Genomic DNA, 25,499 nt, shown 5'->3' on the forward strand with positions numbered 1-25,499 from the left:
ACCGTTCTTGTCACCTTGTTGTAGGAAAGATGTCATTAAGTTAGAAAGTGTGCAAAAAATAAACACGAATGCTGACAGGACTGTAGGGCATGGATTATCTAGGGAAGCTGGATCGGCTAGGACTTTTCCCCTGGAGAGAAGGAGACTGAGGACTGATCTTTATGGATATACAAAATCACGAGGGCCTAAAATAGGTGAATGTTCACAGTCTTTTCCCCATTGTGGGGAAGTCTAAAACTAGTGGGCATGGGTTTAAGATGAGGGGAGTAGATTTAAGAGACCTGAGGGGCATCTTTTTTTCACCACACCAAAGATGCTGAGTATATGGAATAAGTTGCCAGAAGAGGCAGATACGTTTGACATTTAAAAGACAAGTCGATGGATAGGAAAGATTTGGAGGGATGTGAACTAAGCGCTGGCAAATGGATAACTTAGATGGGCTACATGATCAGCATGGACGTATTAGACTGTTTCTGTGGTCTGTAACTGATATTTAGGTTTTTTTTTACTGTGAGTTTCACAAAGATTATAGGACAAAAGTTGAGGGGGGAGAGACAGGTAGGAGAAATCATTAGGAAGAGAGGGTAGGGAAAGAAAAATTAGAGGGAGAGAAAAAAAATAAAGAGAAAATGGTAAAGATTCCATTATTGTCACGTAATACTACATTTAGAATGTAAAATGCATGAAATTCTTTACTTTCAGGGAACCTAAATCAATGCACTCATTGTGATTTGCCTAGTATCCAATGTTCTCCATTGTGTAAAGACAGAATGTCACCACTTTGTCTGGGGCCCCTCACCAAGACCTACAGCACCAGGTGTTCCTAGAAGGTCTCCTCTCCAAGTACTGACCAGTCCTGAGCCAGCTTAGCTTCTGAGATCAGACAATCTCAGGTGTATTCAGGCTATTAGGTGCTGAAATGGAAATAGTAGAAGCAGATGAGGGTGGAGGTAACCTTGTTAGAAAAATCAATGTTCATGCCATTAGGTCCAGGCGGAATATAATGTGTTGTTGCTCAAGTTTGCATTTAGCATTGCCATGATAAAAGATGAGGCCATCAACAGAGATGTCACTGTAGGAATGGTTGAAGGAGTTGAAGTGGTTGGCTGCAGGAAGCTCAAGTTTAGTTCTGTAAATCAAACATGGGTGTTTGGCAAACTGGTCACCCAATCAACATTTTCTCTCACCGATGTGGAGGAAGCCACATCAGTTGTACTGAATTTTAAAATTTAAAATAAATGTAGGTAAACAGCAGGGTCACAGGCTTTTTCAGCCCATGAGCCCATGCCACCCAATTGACCTACAATCCTGGTCCTGGTATGTTTTGAACAGTGTGAGGAAACTGGAGCACTCAGAGGAAACTCACTCAGACATTTACAACCTCCTTATAGACAGCACAGGATACGAACACTGGTCGCTGGTTCTGTAACAGCATTGTGCTAATGCTACACTGACCGTGGGTGTTTGGTCTCATCAATTTAGAAGAGCCATTTCAAGTACCAAACGTGGTCGATTAGATTGGATGATGTGCACGTAAAGCTCTGCCTCAGCCAGAAGGGCCAATTTTGCACTTTCTATGGTTATAGCGGGAAATACCTTGGAGTACAAGGTTGAGTGGGAGGGAAAAGTGGACAAGGGTGTCTTTGAGAGAATTATCCCCGTGAAAAGCAGCCACCCAAACTTCCACTGCTTTAGGCTCTTTACCCCATCTGCTTTGTGCAGGGAAACTTTTCTCCCAAGACACCTTTGTCCCTACATCCCTCACCTCCATCCAAGGCCACAGACTGACTTTTCACGGGAGGCAGAGCTTTTATGTATATATTGTCCAACCTCATCTACATTTGATATATGCAATATGGCCTCCTCTAAACTGGCAAGACTGAACACAAATTGGATAACTGTGGGCCATGGGTTAAAACTTGAGCTTCCTGTAGCCAACTATTTTAGCTCTCCCAACTATTCCTACGGTGATATATCTGTCCTTGGCTTCATCCATTGTCAGGACAAGGGTAATAAACTTGAGGAATAACACACCATATTCTTCCTTAAATCTAATGGCATGATTGTTGATTTTTCTAACCCCTACCAAAATCTTATCCCAAAGTTTCCAACTCTGTAACTACTCCTTTATTTTTTTTCTCTTGCTCTCTCTCCCCCAATTACTAATTATTTCTCCCTGTGCCGGTATCTCCATCTTCTGTTCATTATCACCTCTTGACTCATCCACAGATTCTTTCTCCTATATGTCTTGATAAACATTTCAGACCCAAAATGTTAACTTCCATTTCTACCCTGCTTGCTGTCTGACCTGCTTGTCCCTCCAGTAACTTTGTTTTTTCTTTCAAGTTTTCAGCAACTCCAACTTCCATTTAGAATGTTGAGGAATAAATGTTTACATAAGCAGGGAAAGAGCTGCTTTGTTCAGCTTCATACCATGCCATGGAATCTTTTGTAACCAAGAGGACAGATGTGATTTTTATCTCTCGAAAGTAAATTTGTACCGCACGATCTAGAAATTAACAAGAAAGGATTCTATAGACAGTTGTTAGGTTGAATATCCGGCCTGTTAGTAATTAGCAAATTGATTACTTTTTCATTGACAATTGACTTGTTGAAACAGCGTTTTTTTTTTCTCTTTGCACATCTCTAACTTTCCCACTCCACTACTTGTATCAACTGCCTTGCTGAATAAGAATATCATAATCTCTCTCCGTCTGAACTCTAGTCTTACTTACCATTTATAATATTGGATCCTTGAAAGTTTACTATTTCTTAGATTCTGCTTCTGTTTAAATACAACAGCGTACTGCTCGCTATGACTACACAAGCACCTCCTGGGATCCTGTTTGTAGATTGATGGCAAATTAGATAGGAAGCAAGCATTTTAAAAATTCATTTGGGATTGTGAGAGCAAATTATTTTTTTTTAAGAATGGTTCCCTTGTAGCTTAGTGAATATTCTATTTTGATATTAGACCACTTAAGTCAGGCTCATCATAAATTGTATACATGATGGGGTTATGGGAAGAAATACAACAATTAGCCTTGGGACGAGTGCTTTCCCAGTCTTTGCTAACTTAATCATCCTTCTGACAATTTAAAGAGCCGTCATGTGATGGGAGCCCTTCCAGAATTCTTCAGGATAGGAAGTTCCATTATTTAGGTCACAGTGATTTAAAAAAAATCTTATTTCCTTGTCAGGGTGGTGCTTCACTTAGAGAGAACTTTCAACTTCTGTCCTTTTTGCTCCAGGTTTTGGGAAGTACTGTCAAAGAAATATTCCAGATAGAGGAGAGTGTTCTGTGGAGAATGTGTATGTTCAGCGTGTAAATTGGGTGCTGATTAAGCCTTTGGCTTAATATCCTGGTTCAGCATTGTTGGAGTTGCTTTCAATAGGCCAGTGGACAGACTTCCACAGCACTCATGCATACATTATGTAAAATTGTAGTGAATTTCCAGTGTCATACACAAGGTACCTCCGACATTAATTAGCCTGTTCTTGTAGTTATCACATTTATATCGCTGTTTACTTCTTTCTTCTTTGGCTTGGCTTCGCGGATGAAGATTTATGGAGGGGTAATGTCCACGTCTGCTGCAGGCTCGTTGGTGACTGACAAGTCCGATGCGGGACAGGCAGGCACGGTTGCAGCGGTTATCACATTTATATCACTGTTTACTTAGTCCATGCTAAGTACCCAGTGCAAGTACCTGTCAAGATGTTGATTGTGAAGAATTTACAATAATGTTGGAATGTTAGTGTTTTGCATTTACTCTTGAATTTTACATTTTAAATGAATTCTTGCCAGTTTATTGTGTATGTATAATCCTGTAAAATTCTAAAGCACTCTACAATGAATGACTAATCTCATTGGTAGTAAAATTTCTGAGGGTGTATTCTTTAACGTTCCATTTCACTTTTCTTAGACATTTCTCTTAAGAAATTGAGTGAATGATGTATATTGTGGCAAGACAGATGGCCTGCCATATGTTTGGGATTACTGTAGGAAGTTCATGTCCTGCAGTGCTCATGCATGGTAATTCTGTTAGTGTTAATGGAAACTTGGATAATCTTTCTCAAAAACCTGCCTGTACATTTACACAGGAAATAGATTCAAAAATTCAGGACTTTGTTTATAATGCAAGGTTGGAATCTACCATCATTATATAGAAACAATGAGGTATCTTGAGCCATCATTGTTAAATCAAGAAAATGCTTTCTATCTATCTGTTTAGTAGCAGTCAGTATTCAACTCTTGTGTTGTGTTGGGGGAGGGGCGGAGGAGGACTCTGATCAGGCTTAGCTAGGCTGGAAATAAAGCATTCTTGTATCTGATTTTTTTCAATTTCAAGAATGCAAAGATAGTGGACTTGGAGAAAACTATGTTTTGTGTTTGACTAATGTTGCGTTTAATTTTCAAACGTAATAACAAATAAGATTTTCAAATAATAAAAATTCACGATCATCTTACTGTCAGTTTTGAAGCCAAATTGTTAGATTAAAAGAATTTTAAATTTTTGGAGTATAGCAGAAGCAGTAAATGGGAACAAACATGAAAACAAAATGCATCAGTTTGTAATTATTTGAAGAGCTCATCATATTTCAGATATGGGTGCAAGAAGCAATCAATGCAAGTTTAGATACTTTTAATTTGATCAATTTTACAGTAGAGACAGAGCCTATTTTTAGTGAATGGCTGCTTTGAATTGCATTCACAGAAGCTTATAAGGAGTAAGATTCAGTGATTTGGCCCTGCGGTGGTGAAAGAATTCAAATTTTTTTTGTCATTCAGTACAGAAACAAGCCCTTTGTCCACCATGTCCATGATGACCATTGGCTCCACATATGCTATGATAATTCCATTTTTCAGCACTTGATCTATAGCCTTTTATTCCAAATGCTTGTCTAGATACTTAAGTTGTAAGGGACTCTGTTACATTCTAGATAGAAACAATCCCTAGTGTCAAAAATTCTTCTTCTGATCTGCTCTGAACTCCCACCCCTATCTGATTCTGCTGTTCCCATCTGTTTACCTACTTCTATGGGGGACATCCGATGCGCTCTAGTATTTGCCAAAGCCCTTTCCTGCTCACGGTGTCGAAGGCTTTGGTGAGGTCAACAAAGGTGATGTAGAGTCCTTTGTTTTGTTCTCTGCACTTTTCTTGGAGCTGTCTGAGGGCAAAGACCATGTCAGTGGTTCCTCTGTTTGCGCGAAAGCCGCACTGTGATTCTGGGAGAATATTCTCGGCGACACTAGGTATTATTCTATTTAGTAGAATCCTAGCGAAGATTTTGCCTGCAATGGAGAGCAACGTGATTCCCCTGTAGTTTGAGCAGTCTGATTTCTCGCCTTTGTTTTTGTACAGGGTGATGATGGTGGCATCACGAAGATCCTGAGGCAGTTTACCTTGGTCCCAACAAAGCTTGAAAAACTCATGGAGTTTGGGTTTTTCACTTTCTCTAACTTCTTCCTCTATCCCCCTCCATCAATGGTTTCTCCCTTTATCTGCCTCTCCACTTTTCATACCCTTTTACATATATATATAATATATATGTAAATAATATTTTTATATTTTATATATATATATATATATATGCACACACACACCCCCCCCTATGGATTTTGTCTAGCCTGCTGAGTTCCTCTCGCATTTCTTTTGTCAGCTAAAGATTAAGGCATCTACAGATTTTGTGTTTCTCTATCATCTGCACCATTGCAATGTAATTGCATCCTTCCTATAGTGCAGCAACTACAGTACTCCAGCTATGGCCTAATGAAAGTTTTCTAAAGTTGTAAGATAAATTCCTGTGGTGAACTGCATTTGCATAGATGTATGGACTGACCAGTCTGAACCTACCTGACTTTCCCTAACCCCTCCCTTGGCTCCTTCCTGGATTTCCCAATAAAGGATGGGATGCCCAGATTTGACCATTTTGCTCCTGTACCTGGAACCTGGCCAAGTAGTGTATCAGTAATGCTCAGGTTTTTGGTAATTAAACCTGTTTAATCACTCCATGTTGATGTGATTATTGTGTGCACCACAGCTCCTTCCTCTTACTTTCACTGCCTTCACTCATGTATATTCAATACAATATATGCTTTCTGTGGGTACATGTTCTCTACCTTCAGCAATGATTGGGGTTCTATACTAGGATTCCTTTGTTCCTCAGTATGTCCTCAGCCCATGCCTTTCTTTGTCAGCATGGTCTGCCATATGGAAGGAAACTTAAAACTGATAAAGATCCTTCACATCTCTTGCCACCTTTACGATCAAGAGAACCCAGTGCAGATTCTGAAGGTGGTTCTAAAAAGAGTATTGGTGAGATGCTGCATTGAGTGCATCAACATCATGGCCAGTGATGTGGATGAATATTAAAAATGTGCAGCCATTTGGATTGGCTGTTTAGTCATGGAGGCTTTTATATTGTTGGGGCTGCATTCATTCAGGAATGTAGAGGGGTTTGCAACAATGTTGGGCTGGGGGCAGTCAACGGATGGATGTCTTTTGCTGCAGGGTACCACAATCTTAATATTTTAGTTGCATTGGTTGTGCCACAATGTAGGGGTTAGCACAATGCTGTTACAGCACCAGTGGTTGGGTCCGGGGTTCAAGTTCCACACTGTCTAAGGAGTTTCTACATTCTCCCTGGGTTTCTCCAGAGGATTTCAGTTTCCTCCCAACATTCAAAATATACTGGGGTTGTAGGTCAATTGGGTATAATTGGCGGCACGGGCCTGTGGTCTGAACTGGCCTCTTACCGTGCTGTATGTATTTGAGTAGCAGATTATTAAGTTTAATCAGTGGTGAGGCCAAAAATATGGGTGGCGTTTTAGACATTGTTAATATTTTGTGAATGTTGATCAAAGATTGTTAGACTCCCTCCCTTTAAGATGGAGACAATAGAATTGGAAACAAAAGGTAAGCTGATGGAGGAATTTAGTGGATCAGGCAGCATCTTTTATATATTTTTAAATTTAGACCAACAACCTTCTCCCCACTGATTTGTTCAGGAGCCTGCCTGCTGTTTTCTCATACTTTGATGAAGGGATCAGGCCCGAAATGTTGGTTATAATATTTTTGACATAAAGAATACTGAGTGACCTGCCGAGTTTCTTCAGCACTTTTGTCTATTAAACCAGCCATTCTCAGCCTATTTTTGGCTATGGCCCTCCTACCAACTACACAAAAAAAATCATTTGAAAAAGAATTTTATGATTTCAATCTGTTTCTCCCCCCCCCCCCCTTTTAAATATTCTGTGGCTCCCAAGGGGGCCTTATGAGCCCTATTGAGAATAGCTGTATTAATACAATTACAGTGTAACGAGACTTGTTTGTCCATTTATGGAAACTGACTTCATGCATTTGTAGAAAAAACCAAAAATGCAAAAGGGTGATTTGTGTTCCATTCCCTTTTAATGTGAATAGAGGAAAGTGAATATTTCCTATTTTCATTGGAAACATGTGCTATTTGGGTGAAAGCTTAAGAATGCAAATGCCATTCTTTTGTGTTCTCTGAGCTACTACTGCATGCTAATTGCCAATTACTAAATGTTGCCATTTATTAAAACAGACAAAAATGTGCCTTGTGTTACAAGATCCAAATTCTCACAATACTTTGCTGTTTGTTATTTAAATAGATTGTAAGTTTGAAAACGTTTAAGTGACAGACATGGACTATAACATGCTACAAGTTTGGAACCATCACTTCCAAGACCATCACCCCTCCAGGGCTGGATGCTTAGTCCACTGCAGTTCACTTTGCTGACTCTTGACTGTGCAACAAAATACAGCTCAAACCACACCACCAAATTCGCTGATGACAGACTGTGGTGGGACTTATTAGTAAGCATGAGTCAGGATAGAGAGATGAAGTGCAATTGCTAACGGACTGGTGCAGAGCCAAAAACTTGTATCTGAAGTTAATAAAACAAAAGAGATTGTTGTTGACATCAGGAGGCCCCGAGGGATCATTCTCCGCTGACCAATGATGGCTCTACCATTAAGGTCATCAAGAGTATCAAGTTCCTAGGTGTGTTCTTGGTAGAGAATCTCACCTGGTTCCTTAACACCAGCTCCATAGCCAAGAACGCCCAGTCGTGCGTCTACTTCCTGCGAAGGCTGAGGAAAGTTCATCTCCCACCCTCGAGGCTCACTACATTCTACAGAGGATGTATTGAGAGTATTCTGAGCAATTGCATCCCCACCTGGCTACTTTCTGCGAAGGCTGAGGAAAGTTCATCTCCCCCCACCCCCCCCCCCCCCCCCCATGCTCACTACATTCTACAGAGGATGTATTGAGAGTATTCTGAGCAATTGCATCCCCACCTGGTTTGGAAGCTGTACCACCTCAGACAGAAAGATCCTGCAGAGGATCGTGAAGTCAGCGGAAAAGATATTGGGGGTCCTCTTCCTACCATGCGAGACATTTACAACACATGATGCATGCAGAAAGCAATAAACATTGTGAAGGACTTCACACACTCCTCATTTAGTAAACTTTTGTCCTTTCTGCCATCTGATAGGAGGTACTGCAGCACTCGGGTCCTTATTTCCAGATTGGGCAACAGATTTTTCCCCCAGGCATCTGGCTCCTGAAATCCGAGAACATATGTGGATAGAGTCCCAGGACTTTTATTGTATATGTCTTAATATTTTAACTATTTATGTAAATCTGCTCCATAGTCATGGTATGAACGATAAATAAAGGTGACTTATTATTGTTGACTTATGGAGGAATTTCGTGGGTCATGTAGCGTTCATGCCTAGAAATGGTTAGTCAACATATCTAGTTGGGGCCCTTTATGTTTCATCTTAACTAGTTATCTTGATCTTCATCCTATTCAAAGATGGGTCATAATAATATATTTTGGTATGGGGTACAACAGCTTATGGGCCAGAATAGGCAATTGATCCAGAGATACTCAAATCCCAGTGGTATCTGGCGAATTCACATTGAAAACAAATCTGATTCTTTTGGTATTGGTGAACTTGAAATTGTTAAATTATCGTTAAAAACACATCCACTTCAAACAGCATCCTTCAAGGAGGAAATTTTCCAACCTCCTCTTCCCTAATCTGTAGTTAATTCTAGATTGACTCTTTATTGACTTCCTTCTGCCCTTGAGGGATGTTCAAAGGTTAATGACGAGATAAGTTGTTCAAGTTGTATTTCGAGTATTATGCAACTAAACTTGAACATTGTTTAAAAAAAATTGATATCTGTTTGACCCTAGTGAGCAGACATTTTCTGACTTAAAAAAAATGTTTTTGTATATGATAAACCTTTTTAGTTTTGATCATGAAAAACTGTAACAGGAATAGGCCATGAGACCCACTAAGCTTGTTCCTTTCTATTTTTAGTAGCCTTAAATAAACAACAATGATAAATGAACAATGATCAATTAACATTGACTAAACAGCATAAATCATTTGGATCGAGAATTCAAAATTCCTCTTCATCTCAATCTGAAACGAACAGCCCCTTACTAGATTTCTACACCAGAAGAAACACTCAGTTAGACTTTCTCACAATCTTCAATCTTTCTGTGAGGTTCATAGAGCCATTCTCCTCTCTTTCCTCAGGACATAACTCACAAGTTCTATGCAGTTGAAACAAAACTTAATAATTTTCAAACTCCAACCTCTTTGCAGGGAACATCTGTCTAAATCATTGCTTTACCTGTTTCTTGAATGAGGCAACCAGCATCTCTCTCAACACCAGGATTCAACAATACCATGTGATTAAAGAGCTTGTCTATTCATCCTACCAATGTGGGTTGCCAATTACTTAACACAACTCAACCCATGAGCATTTGAATTCTGCAATTTCAGGTAACCTGCACCCCTTCTCCCCCCCCCCCAACACTGTTCCTTTCTTTTTTTTTGATCCATCAGGTCCTTCACCCCCTTCCACACCTGGCTTCGTCTTCCCACCATCCGTCCCTTGTCTGGTTCCCTTCATCACCGTTCTATACTATAAAGTTCAATAATCTTCAGCCTGTTGTTGTCTTGACATCATCCTCCATCCCATGCCTGGTTCTAGCTACTCATTAACTACTCTTGGATTTGCCTATGCTTTCCAACTCCTACCTCACCCTCATCCTTTTATACTGGCTACCTTCCCTTTGTACTCTCAGTCATGATGCTGAGTCTCAACCTAAAATGTAGGTCATTACTGATGCTTTTTGACTTGCTAAATAAATTCCTTCAACTTTTTTATTTTTGCTGTGTAGCCACTTAATTGTAAACACAAGTTTATATTTGTTCATATCCTTGGTTGTGTGTTTTTCAGGTTATAAAAATGCTAAATGATGTGGTTAATATTCGTTTCTCTTCTCTAAATTGCCTTTTCGAAGATGGCAATGAGACATCTTCAACAGGCTAAAGTTCTTCCAGTTCCAGTCAGGGTCTCATATAATTCAATACTGTTTTCTAGGACTTGACCCCAGAAGTGATGAAGGAATCGAAATGTTTCCACAGAAACATTACAGCACAAAGACAGACCCTTCTAGACTGTGCCAAAATCTTTTTCTGCCTAGTCTCATTGACCTGCATCCAGACCATACCCTTGTCATCCATGTACCTGTCCAAATTTTTCTTAAATGCCGACATTGAGCCTGCATTTACCAGTTCAGCCGGCTGTTCATTCCACACTCACACCGTTCCGCCTGAAGGATTCCCCCTAATGTTCCCTTTAAACTTTTCCCCTTAAACCCATGACCTCTTTATCTCACCTAACTTGTGTGTGTGACTTAGGCGGACCACCTCACTGACAAAAGGCAAAGGAGGAAAAACCCAACACCCAACCCCAACCCACCAATTTTCCCCTGCAACCGTGTCTGCCTGTCCCGCATCGGACTTGTCAGCCACCAACGAGCCTGCAGCTGACGTGGACATTTACCCCCTCCATAAATCTTCGTCCGCGAAGCCAAGCCAAAGAGGAAGAGAAGACAGGTGGTATACTGGCTGTGAGCCTCTGTCTTCTGCCTTTGTCTTTGGTGTCAGGAGGTTACTGTTTTGGAGATGCTGTCAGATGAGTTTTGAAGAGTAATTGACACCACAGCAACCACTGTGTTGACGGTGAAGGGCCTTAGGAAGCTTTTGAACCTTCCTTTGTTACACTAATCATGGATTGCTCTGATACCACAAAAGCACTGTCTACGCTATTTTTCTTTAAGAAAATTGAGAATATTTATTATCTATATCTTTTGTATTTATTATCTCTTTAATTCTAATTATGTATGCTATTATAATTTTTTACGAATACCTAGTTGGCTGTAGCAAGTAACGAATTTTGGTGTAAATGTACATTGAACAATATATATGTCAATAACCTTGTATCATACCAGTTAAGCAGGTTGCACTGTCTGGATACTGTCAAATATTTTCATCTGAAGTTGCATTCATCCATACGAGACAAGGGTATTTCATTACATTAGTGACTTCAAGTCATAAAGTTGTACAACACAGAAACAGGTTCTTTGGTCCAACTTGTCCATGCTGACTATATTTCCTAACTGAGCTAGTCCTATTTAGCTGTGTATGCCCAAATCCCTCTAAATCTTTGCTATTAGTGTACTTGTCTGAATGTCTTGTAAATGTCATAATTGCACCTACATCCATGGTTTTCTCCATCTTATTTCATCATTGCTCTCGTCCCTTTTAAATCTTTACTCTATTAAATCTATGCCCTGAGGTTTTACACTCACTTACCTGAAGGAAGACTGTCTATTCATCTTATCTATGCCCTGCATAATTTTATATAACATTGTGACTTAAGGCCTCAGCCTCCTACGCTCCTGCGAATTAAAAAAAAACGGCCCAGCCTTTACAGTTGTGCCATTATAACTCAAACCCTCCAGTCCCACTAGCATTCTTGTGTGTCTTTTGCACCCTCTCTGGCTTAAAACATTCTTCCTATAGCTGCTTGATGAACTACATGCAATACTCCAAATGTGGCTTTACCAATGTCTTGTAAATCTATAACATGACATCCCAACTTCTTTACTCAATGCTCTGACAAATGACAGCAACTGTGTTGTGCCTTCTTCAGTGCCCTCTCTCCCTTTGTTGTCCCTAGGCTTCTCTGCTCTGCAACACTCTCCAGGTACCTTGGTAAAGGGCTCAAGCCAGAAACACTAGTTAGGTCTCTTTATCTTTGCTATAAAAATACACTTTTTGATCTGTTGGGCTGACTTACTGTGTCTGTCTTGTGTGACAGATGGTTATATTTTATATTATGTATAGATATGCTTTTGGAATATAGATAGTGGGATTTTAGTGAGGTGACAGACAGATACAAACACTTCAAAACAGTTCTCATTTTAAAATGCAAGAGTTATGCATAAGGTGATACCTACAAGTTTGCAAAGACAACAGACTCCTTTGCTGAAGATTGTCACAATGAGGTGCAAATGGAAGGCCTATCTCAGGAAACTGATAAGATTTCTCATGAATTGATTTTGCAAGTCAGCATGCTGTTTTGGTCATGGTCGTGGGGGAGTTAAACAGGTTTTTATCTCAGTGTTATCCGGAGAGACTGCTGGTTTTCTGCGGTGACTTTTGGAAGCTTGTTTGAAACTCCATTTTGAAGATGGGTTGTGAGTTCTGAGTTCAGCCTGTTCAAAGCCCTTGTGGTCCATATAAGAGGAGATGGCTGGCTTATAATGTTTTACCTGAGATGAGTGGAACAGAAAAGAAACTCTGTAGTGACGTGAAAGAAAGAGGTTTATCATCTGGAAAACCTTGATGGGGCAAGTTTATTCAGCAAGACACTGAAGGGGCTGATTGGAAGGAATCAGTTTGTGTCCAACGAGCAACAAATCTCTCTGAAAATCAACAAGAACCTTTCTGAGCGGTAACCATTTACCTTCCAAACACTAAAGCCTGGTGAAGAAATGTTAAATTCTCTGCATAGTATAAGAATCTTGAACTTGGAGGAGTGAGAAGTGAGATTGGACTGTGAATCAAAGAACTTTCCTGAACTTATACACACATTAGAAGGTGGTTAAGTTAGTAGTAATAAGTTAAAGTTTGTTCCTGCTTTTATGTTTAAAGAAAATTAAAAGCAACTTTTGTTTAAGTAATCATTTGTCTTGGTGAATTTCTACTGCTGCTGAGTTTTGGGGTTCTCTGGGCCCGTAACACTTGCCTTGGTGCAACAAGCTATTAAAATCCATGTGCCTTTAGTTCATTTACCCAAGTTGATTGAGGTCATTGAAATCTTAGATTGCCCACTTCTCTGATCACTAATCCTAACCATGCCACCGACATGAGTGAAACACAAAAGTCTGCAGACGCTGTGATTGGGAATATTAGGAATAAAGAAAATAAATGGGGCGTGGATCAGAACGTAGAACTATGATGTTATGGTTGTTGCAGAGAGGAAGGACAGGATTGGCTGATGCAGATAACTGGGTTTAGATATTTTGAAAGGAATAGGATGGGAGATGGGGAGGGTTAGCATTACTGGTCAGGGCTAGTATTATGGCTATAGGAAGAGAGGACAAGGCTGAGGGAGTGACAACTGAGACGGTATGAGTGGAAGTCAGAAATAGGAAGCGAGCAATCACTGTAAGAGGAGGAGTTGATGGCCCCCAAATAGCCCTCTGGACACAGAGGGACAGATTTTGTGATGATGCAAGAAATAGAGTTGATGATATGGGAGACTTCAACTTCCCCAATATTAACTGGCACTTCCTGACTTCAAGAAGGATAGATGGGCATAATTTGTTAGGTTTGTTCAAGAAGGATTCCTGACATAGTATGTGGACCAGTGAACTAGAGGAAAGGCCATTCTGGATCTAATTCTGGGTAATGAACCTGATCAGGTGGCAGACTTTTGATGGGTGAGCATTTTGGTGAGAGTGACCACAACTCCCTGAGCTTTAGCATAGGTATGGAAATGGATAAAAGCAGACAAATTGGGGAAGGGAAAATTATGATGGGATGAGGCAGGAACTAGCAAGAGTAAATTGGAAGTACTGAAATAATGTGGAGGAAGTTTAGGGACTGCCTGTGCTGCATTCAGGATAGGTTTGTTCCACTGGGACAGGGAACTTTGGCCTGAGGAAATGGACGAGGCCACTAGTCAAGATGAAGTAAGAAGCATACATTAGATATAGAAAACAGGAAGGGCTCTCATGAGAAGTACATCGTAGCCAGGAAGGAGCTTAAGAAAGGGCATAGGAGAGCTAATAGAATCGATAAGAAGGCCCTGACAAGTAGGATTAAAGAGAACCCCAAGGTGATCTATGTGTATATGAAGTACAGAAGGATGATGAGAATGAGAGTGGGGCTGCAGAAGGATAAAGGAGGTAACACGTGCCTGGATGTTGGGGAGGTCCTAAATGAATACTTCAGTATTCACAAGAGAAAATTATCTTGATCAGGGTGAGGTCAGAATAGAACTGGAAAATGTGTGCTGTAAAATGTTGAAATTAAGGAAGAGGAAATGTTGGATCTTCTTAAAAATATTAAGATTGATAAGTCTCTGGAGCCAGTTATGATGTACCCTATGTTGCTGTGGGAAGTGAGGGAAGAGATAGGTGGGGCAGTGGCTATGATCTTTGAGTTTTCTTTGACCACAGGGGAGGTGCCAGCGGATTGGAGAATGGCAAATGTGGTCCCCTTGTTTTTATTTAAAAATAATAGGGATAATCCTGTGAATTTACATTGGTGATCCTTGCGTCAGCAAACTACAGGAAAGACTTCTTAAGGATAGGATCTATGAGCATTTGGAGAAGTGCCTTCTACTGAAGGATCGTCAGTATGGCTTTGTGAAGGGAAGGTCGTGCATCACGAGGCTAATTTAATTTTTTTGAGGAAGTTACAAAATAAATTGACAAAGGTCGGGCAGTAGGTGTGGTCTATATGGATTTTAATAAGGCATTTGACAAGATCTCCCATGAGAGACTCATTCAGAAAGTCGTGAGGAATGTGATCCATGAAACCTTGGCTGTGTGGATTAAAAATTGCCTTTCATGTGAAAAGCAGAGGAAAGTCGTGGAAGTAAATTATTCTGCCTGAAGGTCAGTGACTAGTGGAGTTCTACAAGGATCTGTTGTGCAACCCCTGATCTTTGTGAACTTTATCAGTGACCTAGATGAAGAAGCGGAAAGTTGGGTCATTGTTTGCAGTTGATACGAAGGTTGTCAGAGGTTAAAAAAGGATTCTGAACAGGATACAGAGTTGGGTAGAAAAGTGGCAGATGGAGTTCCCTCTGGATAAGTGTGAGGTGATGCATTTTGGAAGGACAAACAAGGCTGAGTGCAGGGTTAATAATTGGTTACTTAAGAATGTGGATGAACAGAGAGTCCAAATCCATACATTCATCAAGGTTGCCGCGCATTTTGATAGGATAGTTAAGAAGGCCTATGGAATGTTGAGCTTTATTAATGGAGGGGATTGAATTCAAGAGTGGAGAGGTCATGTTGCAACTCTATAAGTGTGACCACACTTGGAGTATTGTGTTTAGTTGTAGTCACCTCATTATAGGAAGGATGTAGAAGCTATGGTGAGGGTGCATAGGAGATGTACTAGGATGTTGCCTGGATTGGGAAATGAGTCTTGTGAGGCAAGGATAGCAGTGTTGGGACTTTCTCTTTGGAGCAAAGAAGGATGAGAGGAGACTTAAAAGAGGTCTACAAGATTATAAGAGCCATAGATAGAGCCAGTGCCCTTTTCTCTGGGCAGGAATGGCGTGTACAAAGTGAAGGGATGGAAGTTTAGGGGAGACATTGGGGTAAGTTTTATTTTTAAAGAGTTTTGGTGCCAGGGATGGCAGTGGAGGCTTAAGTATTAGAGGGACTTGAGAGACTTTTAGACAGGCACATGGATAGAATAAAAATAATGGTTACAGGGTAGGGAGGATTTAGAGCCTTTTTGAAAGGAAAATATGGGTCAGTACAATATCAAGGGTGAAGGTCCTGTAGTTTCTCCTGTTGCAAAAAAAAACACCGAAATGCTGGAGGAACTCAGCTGGTCTTTCAGCAACCTTAGGAGATAAAGATATATTGCTGATGTTTTGAGCCTGAATCCTCTTCCCTTGAATGCCAGGTTTTTTTAATGCCATCTACATTCTCATTCGACTCATTTATGTATACCTATGAGAAACTTCAGTGAACCCAGAACCAATCTTGCAGCACATCATTGGTCATAGGCCTTCAATCTGTAAAACACCCTTCTGCTGTCATCCACTGACTCCTGCCACTGGGCTATTGTTGTATCCAACTGGCCGGCTAATCCTGGATCCCATGCAATCAAACCTCTTGACCAGTCAACCATACAGTACCTTGTCACAGGCCTTGCCAAAGTCCATGTTGACCTCTACTGCCCTTCCCTCATTAATCTTCGTGGTAATCTTTCCAAAAATCGGTAGATTTGTGTAACATGCCAGCTATCCTTAAAACAGTCCTTGCCTTTCCAAGAATAATTTAAATTTTATCTCTCAGAATTCCGCCAACTAATGTTAAGTTCACTGGTCCGTAGTTCCCTGGATTATCCTTGCATCCTTTTGTGAATAAAAGCACATTAGCCATCCTTCAGTTTTCTGGCATCTCACCCATGGCCTGCTGATAATAAAAATGATCCTTGTCACGGTCCTCTCAATTTCTTCCTCAGTTTCTCACAATGTGTTGGGATGAACTTGATCAGCCACAGGGTGGGTTGTCAACCTTAATATAAAGTCCTCCAGCAGCTACTCTTCTGTAATATAGATTTTCCAAATCATTTCTTTGTTTCCTTTGCAACCATATCTTTCTAGGTTGTTCCTTGCCTGTCTTCTTTGGCTCAACACATAGACAACTGCTTTGATCCTTGTGTGGCCCTATTCTCTCTTTCATTGCCCTTTAGCACTTAATATATTTATAAAGTATTTTGAGATCGTCCCGATCTGCCAGAGCTGTGTTGCATCCTCTTTTTACCCTCCTGATTTCCCTCTTGAGTGCACTGCACTCCCTGTATGCTGTGAGACTTTGAGTCATCAAGGGATACATTATTTGCTGCAGGATATCCACCCTCTACAGTTTCAGAGTCTGGTTTGCAGTGATATATTGGCATGATGGTTAAAGTTAGAAAGTAAATGTTCGGAGGTTTTATGATTTTTAGTAAAGACAGAAAATAAAGAACTGATGGCTCTGTGAGTAAGGAAGTACAGAGGAATAACCCTGTAAAAATGGCACAAGGTCAGTATTTTATGATATAACACCAGAAATTAAAAGTTCTACAGCATGGAAACAGTCCATTCAGCCCAACTCATCCACGCTGGCCAGAGGGCATCTTCTGTATCAATCCCCTTGCTCAGCCCTTTAGTGATTCAAGTGCTCATCTACAGACTTGATAATCTCAACATGGTCCAACACATAAGCTTGTTCTATTCTGACCTCACCTTGATCAAGGTCCTTTTACCTGGTGAATACTGAAGCATCCTCCCTTTCTGCAGCTGTGATGCTATTATCCCTGACCAGTAATGTTTCTCCCCTCTCCTCCTCTTTTACCTCCCATTCTATTTCTTTTAAAGCACCTGCTTCTCCATTCTCTCCTCATATCTAATAAACTGTTCCATTCCAGACAGCATCCTGATGAATCACCTCTGCACCTCAGATCCTTTCAAAATGACTAAATCTTTTGGAGCATAACCACTCCATGTCTGTATTCAGTGCAACAATTGATGAAGGCTGATATCCTAAATGCCTTCCTAACCATGTTATCTCGTGTATTACTACCTTCAAGGATCTATGGAAGAACACCAAGGTCCCTCTGTTGCTCCATACTCCCGAGCACCTACTGAACATAGTTGTTGTTTTAACCTCATTAGTGCTCCCAAAATGCAACACTTCACACTTGTAGACATTCAATTCTACCTGCCCATTTCAAGATTCAATTTATTGTCACGTAATAAAAACTGTCATATTAAACAAAATTCGCCATTGGCAGAAATTGCCTGAAGTCAGAGAAAGAGAAGCAAAAGAGAGTGTCCCTCCCTCTCCACTCCCCCACCCCGAGTCACCAAGTATCCATGGATTCACCTCTAGTGCACCTGCAGCCACAGAATCCATTCCAAACCATCAGTGACCCGAACTCAAGTTTCAAACCTCTGATACCATTAGGAATCCTTCAACGCCCTCTGTACTCTCTCGCATCTGGTTCCAATACCTGGTACCCCTTTGCGGTCTATTCGACCATCACATGGATAGCTCCCTGAAGCTGAAGATTCTCTTCCACACTTTTAACAATTCCACCAATCTTTGTCATTTTCAGACCTGCTGATTGTGCTTCCCTCATTAATATCTGTTATCGATGCATATTGCAAACTGCATTGGTCCCATCACTGATACTTGAGGGTTAGGCATTGAATCAAATACAACTCTCTACCCTGTTGCCAAGCCAACTTTGGATTCAATTTGTCAATTTGCCCTGTATATCATGAGTACTAAATCTTTTGAACAAGTCTCCCAAGTTCAAATTTGTTGTCACATGTACTGAGGTACATTGAGAAAGTTACCATGTCAAAAGCTTTACTAAAGTCCATATAAATCACATCTACTGCTCTACCCTCATTAATAATACCTCTTCAAAGAATTCAATCAAATCTGTCAGAAAGGGTCTGCAAGACAAAGCCATGCTGGTGGTCTCTGAAATCCTACCTTTCCAAGTAATCATGAATTCCCTCAAGTATTCTTTCTCTGGCATCTTCCTTGCCGTAGTCGTTAGACTCAAAGGTCTATAGTTTGCAGGTATTTTCCTACTGCCTGAAAAAAGACAGTGCCTGCTCCCCCCCCCCCTCCCCACAAAAGATCTTCATATCCAGTGAAGATTTAAACTTTTCAGCCTGTTTTCCAACAGTTTCTTCTGTTGCATCAGTAGCTGCTCAGGATAAATCTTTTTTAAAAAATGGATAGACTAAGAATAAATGAGGGAAAAATATTGACCTCTGGTGAGGATTGAGCATTGTAATAGCTCCAGATGATTCTTTATTAACCAAATTTTTAAGTCTTTAACTTATTCTTCCCTTTGCCAATCAAACACTGCCATATCATCTTTGTTTTTTTTCATTTTCACTCTGGTGTCAATTTAAACCAGAAATCAAACCCTTGCTTTAAGTCTTGTATTGGTTCTAAGTTAAACAGAAAATGCTGGAATCCTTGGGAAGTTTGGGAGCATTTTTGGAAAGAGAAGCAGAGTTGATATTTCAGGTCAAAGATTTTTCAACATACCATGCTTATTTGAGTATACCTTGTGGTTTTCAATGTTGGATTCCTTTATTTTAGTGTCTATTTATTTGTCTTTGAGTAAATTAATTTAGTATGATTTAAATTAATAATGTATCTGCTCATTCTTAACCAATAATTTTACCATTTTTATGCTGGGATTCTGAGATCATTTTCCACAGTTACTACATCAATTTTTGAATTAACATGGGGCTATCCTATGCTGCAGTTCTTCTAGAGTTAACTGGTCAAACTTTTTTGATGAAAGCCTGGTTTTCTTTCATAAGTCACTTTGTTCTTTAGAACAGAGAGAACAAATAAATTAGTATCTATTTAGTAAAATGTAGAGATCTGCTAGAGATGAAATAAGACTATTTTGAGTCTCCAAATTGGTGTTTCTGGCAAGTTTTTGTCCATATTATGGATGTGCCATAGGTGAGCCGTGTGAATATTTTGATGGGGGCATGGGGCTTAAGAATATTTAAGTGGGGTGTGGGAACATTTTGGGAAATAATTAAAAAGTTAGTTTGAAAAAATAAACTCTATGTTGGTGTGATAGATGTGACTTGGGCAACACTGTCAGTTCAACACAATTGTGATAACTTCCAAGTAAAATCACTTTCTTTTTACTTTGTAACGTGTTTTTGCTCGTCCATTATTTCTCTTATTTTAACTGTCGTTATCCTTGTTTATCATTATAATTATAAATTTTCTGACCGGTCTTATCATTATCCATTCAAAATTATCTCAACAATCATGTCTTTGTTCATACTCCTTTACTTTTTCCAGTTCAGTAAGTGAGACCTTGATCTGTATATATCTTTGTGTACTAGCATATTGATCGCACGGTGGGTGGGGGGGAGGTCCCTCCCCAGGCTCCAAACTGAGGGGGATGCCAAAATTAGGGACCCCAGAAAGTAAAGCATGTGGCTAGCACAATTTTGATGCACTCTCTATAACAAAAAAAATGTCAGAAACCACACTAGTGTTTTTTTCTACATGTTTTTCTCTGGTCAATATTCTTCCTTTGATTCGATCATTTCTTTTATTACATTTTTCAATTCTAAGACATAAAATATTGATTAATCTGTTTTGGGGAGCTCGTGCTGTTGTATATTCAAAATGAGCAGACCAAGCAAGCAAAAGGTTCGTCAATATTCAGTAGAGTTCTTGAAGTTTGGGTTTATACCTAATGTACACGATGAACGTGCTCCTTTTTGCCTATTATGCCACAGACTTTGAAAGCAGGTTGTCTTGAAGCTCATTTGAGGGTAAAACATCCTAATCATGTCAATTTGAAATTAGAATATTTTAAAATCACTGAAAGAGAAGTTTGAAAATATATCAAAATTCACTGCGCAAACTACAGCCCTGAAGCTATCTATGAAATTTGTCTGCTGATTACAAAACATTGGAAAAATCATCTGATTGGGGAGGATCTGATTAAACCAGCAATATCAATGTTCTTCAAAACAGTTCTGCAAAAGGATGACAAAGACGTCCGAGCAATGCCATTGAGTAATAGTCTGTCTGCAACAGAATGGAAGACATGGATCAAGATGTTGAAAAACAGCGTATTGAGAAGTTGGAATGACGAAAGTTCTCAATACAACTGGATGAATCTATCGTACGGGACAGTGAGGCTCTGTTATTGGCATATGTGAGATATATTGATCAAGAAGAGATGTTTTGTGAATCATTAGAAATAATCAATGCTCCAGTTGATATCTATATCAAGCTCAAAAATTATTAGGATGAAAAAGAAATACCAAAAGGAAAGATTGTATTTTGTGCTGCAGATGGTGCACCTGCTATGATGATTAAAAAAATGTTTAAAATTAATGAAGGATAGAAATCTAAACATGTTGGTTGTGCATTGTGTTATCCACCGAGAAAACTTAGTTGCCAAGAAAGTTTCCCCTGTTCTACACGAGATCAAGTGTATCGATGCCATCAAATCTAAAGCCAAATGTGAATGTCTGTTTAAGCAGTTTTGAATCAAAGGGAAACTGCTTCAAAAGGTTTATGGAACTGTTTGATCTCATCAGCGAATTTTTGAAGGACAAACCTGAAATGAAGCTCTTGCTAACAACAGCTGGCAAAGCTTATGCGAGTTACTTGAAGGACATTTTTGAGAAACTAAATGCATTGAACAAACAACTCCAAGTAGCAAATATGATGCTCATTGATGCAAAAACAAAGATATTAGGATTCATGACACTTCTAGAATTACGCCAAAGGAACACTTCTGCAAGAAATTTCAGTCAATTCTATTGGTTGAATAAATGTGAAGTAATTAATGCTGCTACATACATCATTGTTGACGATTTGAAAATGTTGGTTACCAACTTTTTTTTGGGTAACTTTTTATTTAACGCACTGAGGTTACCAACTTCATTGATAGATATTGTGATTTAAAGGCAATGGATTTTTTCTCTTGGTTAACTCTGCCATTACTGGTGGAGTCACCTGAAGTTTCAGTGCAATACCACGAGGAGTTATCTGAGTGGCAACATGATGAATCTGTGAAAACTCTGTTCAAAGTGAAAGGAACCATGATGTGGCTGTCTAACGAGATCAAAAAGAAATACCCAAACTCGTCTACTTTAGCAAGGAAACTATTGATACATTTTCCATTGTCTTCTTTAGTAGAATGTGGCTTCAGTGCTGTTAGTTATTTGTTACAAGCTAAGAGAAGCCAACAGGAAATTACAAAACGTGAAGATTTAAGGTTATTTTAAAACATTTTTTTTATTTTTCATGCTGTGAACCATATCAACCAAAATATATACAAACCTTTCTCATTTTCTCCCTTTTTTTGCCCCCCTACCTTCCCTCCCCACTTCCCACCCCCCTCCAAAACCAACAAATATTTAACATATACAATACAATAAAACCATTAAACAACGTCTTCACACAATGAAAAATAAACAAGAAAAATGTGTCATCTACTTTTACACACTGGATCAAGTAGTTTTGTCTTCTTATCATTTTAGGGGGTGGAGGCCCGAGGCAAGCCCTCGCTGTTATGTTCCATGTACGGTTCAAAAATTTGTTCAAATAATGTGACTTTATTTTTAAATTATATGTTATTTTTTTCCTATGGAATACATTTATTCATTTCCATGTACCATTGCTGTATTCTCAGGCTCTCTTCCATTTTCCAAGCTGACATTATACATTTTTTTCTACTGCTAAGACTATCATAATAAATCTTTTTTGCGCTTTATCCAGTTTGAGGCCTAATTCCTTACTACTTATATAACTTAGAAGAAAGATATCTGGACTTTTTGGCATGTTATTTTTAAAAAAAATTTATTTAATACCTGATTTAGATCTTCCAAAAACATTTTCACTTTCTCACATGCCCAAATTGCATGTACTGTTGTTCCCGTTTCCTTCTTACAGCAAAAACATCTATCTGATAATGTTGGACCCCATTTTTAAAAAAACTTTTGGGGCGTGATATATATAACCTGTATAACCAATTATACTGTATCATATGTAACCTTGTGTTTATTATATTCTTCATCGTTCCAGAACATAACTTTTCCCATGTTTCATTTTTTATCTTTGTTTTCCCATTTTTGTTTGGGTTTATAGCTTATTTCATCATTTTCCTTACCTTGCAGCTTAATGTACATGTTTGTTATAAATCTTTTTAATTATCATTGTGTCTGTAATCACATATTCAAAGCTGCTTCCTTCTGGTAATCTCAGTCTGTTTCCCAATTTATCCTTTAAATAAGCTTTCAGTTGATAATAAGCAAACATTGTACTATGAGTTATTCCATATTTGTTCTTCAACTGTTCAAATGTTAATAAATTATTTCCCAAAAGCAATTTTCTATTCTTTTGATTCCTTTTCTCTCCCATTCTCTAAAGGAAAGGTTATCTATTGTAAAAGGGATTAGCGGATTTTGCGTCAATAGTAATTTTGGTATTTGGTAATTTTTTTTTTTTCCTTTCTAAGTGGATCTTCTTCCATATATTGAGTAGATGATGCAGTACTGGTGAGCTTTTATATTGTACCAGCTTTTCATCCCACTTATAAAGTAGATGTTCCGATACCTTCTCCCCTATTTTATCTAGTTCTATCTTAGTCCAGTCTGGTTTATCCCTTGACTTGTAAAAATCTGATAAATACCTTAATTGTGCTGCTCTATAATAATTTTTAAAGTTTGGTAACTGCAAACCACCTTGGTTGTACCTCTGTTAATTTATCTGATGCTATCCTCGGTTTCTCCCCTTTCCACAAGAATTTCCTTATTATTCTCTTTAGTTCATTGAAGAATTTCTTTGTTAAGGGAATTGGTAATGATTAAAATAAGTATTGTATCTTTGGGAAGACATTTTAATGCAATTTGCCCTCTCTATCAATGTTAGCGGTAATTCTTTCCAATGTTCTAAGTCTTCCTGCAATTTCTTTAATAGTGGCTGATAATTTAATTTGTACAGGTGGCTTAAGTTATTATCTAACCTAATTACCTAGGTATCTGATTGCTTGTGTGAGATTTACGGTTGAAACTAACAAAATTAGTCCCTTGAATCAAAAAAATCTGCACCCAGTGTCAGGGGCAAGGTTCCCACTGAAGTGAAAACAATTGTTGAATGTGTGTTTGAGATGGTTGACATATTTCATATTCATCTACTACTTCAATATGTGTTCGTGTATTCCTGACCTTAATTGCATCGAAATACACTTGCAGTAAATTATTTAATTAAAACTTCTTTTGAATATATAACCTTTTTTCTGCTAATAGTAGGGCAAATATTTTTTTAAATTAGAAGTGGAGCCCAGGGCAAAAATGGTTGAGAACCACTGCTCTATAGGAATGATGTCCTCTTTAAGATCATTCACAAATGAAGAATGGCTTTATTTGATTCTCCCATGTATGATCTGCCGTCCTCTATTCCAATTGGTTATCCAGAGCTTCTAATTAATTTACTCTGTGATGGATACCTTAGCTTATTGTCCATTAGTCTCACAGTCCTGAGGAGATTGCATAAAGGTTTGCAAGGTTCTTTTTAAGCTTTTCCCACTGTTTACATTAAATCATACCTTTGTTCATCACACGTGAATTTGACGTGATTGCAGAATCTGGGTGAGCAGGAGACTGGCACAAAGCACCAGAAATGGTGAGAACACATCCTGTTGAGCACAGGAAACAATCCTGCAGGGCGTGATTATGGCAGTGGACCAGCGAGGAGCTCAGAGTCTGAAGGACCCGCACAGGCTGTGGATTGCTGGTGACTTGCAGTCGAAGAACCCACACAGGCTGCTGGAGACTGGCTTGTGGGAACTAGGTTTCGGAACCAGGATTCAATAGGATGCTGAGGACAAGAAGGACTCACTAAGAGCCTCGGGTGCTTAGGTTGGAGTCTGTGCAGCTGCGGGGGCGCTAGAGAAAATATATCTGAAAGTATATCTAAAGGATATTGCTTCTCTTTCTCCTTTTGTTAGTGGTGCGGGGCCATGCTCTTGGCCTTGTTTGCCTTACAGCAGATAAAAGTTGAATTATGTCAATTACATGTATTTTGATGTGACAATAATTTTCAAAGGGAAAAATAACTGTGAACATGGAGCTTAAAATTCCTTCAGTAATGTTTGTTTTTTATGATCAAGGTGATTAATTTTCAGAAAAATATATTTTCTTGCATTCTACGGGAAACGTGGTTTAGCTTTGTGAACATTTTCATGTTTTCTGTGTCATATTGTGGCTTTTGCTGCTTGCTCAGACAGCCATGTCTGAAGAAAGGTTTTGCGTAACAGTTTAGTATTTTATCATGTGCTTGATGTGGGCCCTAAAATTTCTGACCACCTGACCAGCGCCATGCTGTTTTTTTGCAGTGTGTTGCAATGTTTATATTAGGTGACCAGCTGTCAGCCTATTGGCAAGGGGATGTCTCTGCTCAGGCAAATTGCAGCACTCAGAGAATGGCTTTGGCCGCAGGTGAGTTCCTGTTCCCAGATTCACTGGCTGCCAAAGCTGTCTGTTTAATGAATGCTTGTTAAAGCCCTGGAATATTTAGTAGCACTATACAAAATACATTTATAACAAAATTTATTTTAAAAAGATAAGTGTGTAATTTTCAAATTTGTGAGGCACAGCTATTTGTGTGTCATTGACGAGGAACAAAACTATTTTGTGTCATGTTTCTTTTTATGAATATTTTATTTTTGATTTTCCAAGACTCTCAAATCAAAAACAACCTTCTCAACAATGATATTACGTTCAGTCTCCTTGCCCTCCCTTTTCCTTCCTGGCACCCAATCCCACACAGCTAGTGC

At 39.2% G+C, this 25,499-nt stretch overlaps 1 protein-coding gene across 10 annotated transcripts in view; it reads left to right on the forward strand.

Moving 5' to 3' along the window:
• ankrd12 (ankyrin repeat domain 12) overlaps positions 1–25,499 on the forward strand; it is a 266,417-nt gene that overhangs the window by 62,931 nt on the left and 177,987 nt on the right. The window contains exon 1 of one of the 10 annotated variants that reach the window (XM_069922375.1): positions 39–194. The exons of the other annotated variants lie outside the window; for them this stretch is intronic. The gene's annotated coding sequence lies outside the window, so the exon portion shown is untranslated. Of the gene's footprint in view, positions 1–38; positions 195–25,499 lie in introns of those variants that run through there. 10 annotated transcript variants of the gene reach the window in all.

The sequence above is a fragment of the Narcine bancroftii genome, chromosome 2 (genome assembly GCF_036971445.1).
Source record: "Narcine bancroftii isolate sNarBan1 chromosome 2, sNarBan1.hap1, whole genome shotgun sequence".
In the NCBI taxonomy this organism is placed as follows: Eukaryota; Metazoa; Chordata; class Chondrichthyes; order Torpediniformes; family Narcinidae; genus Narcine; species Narcine bancroftii.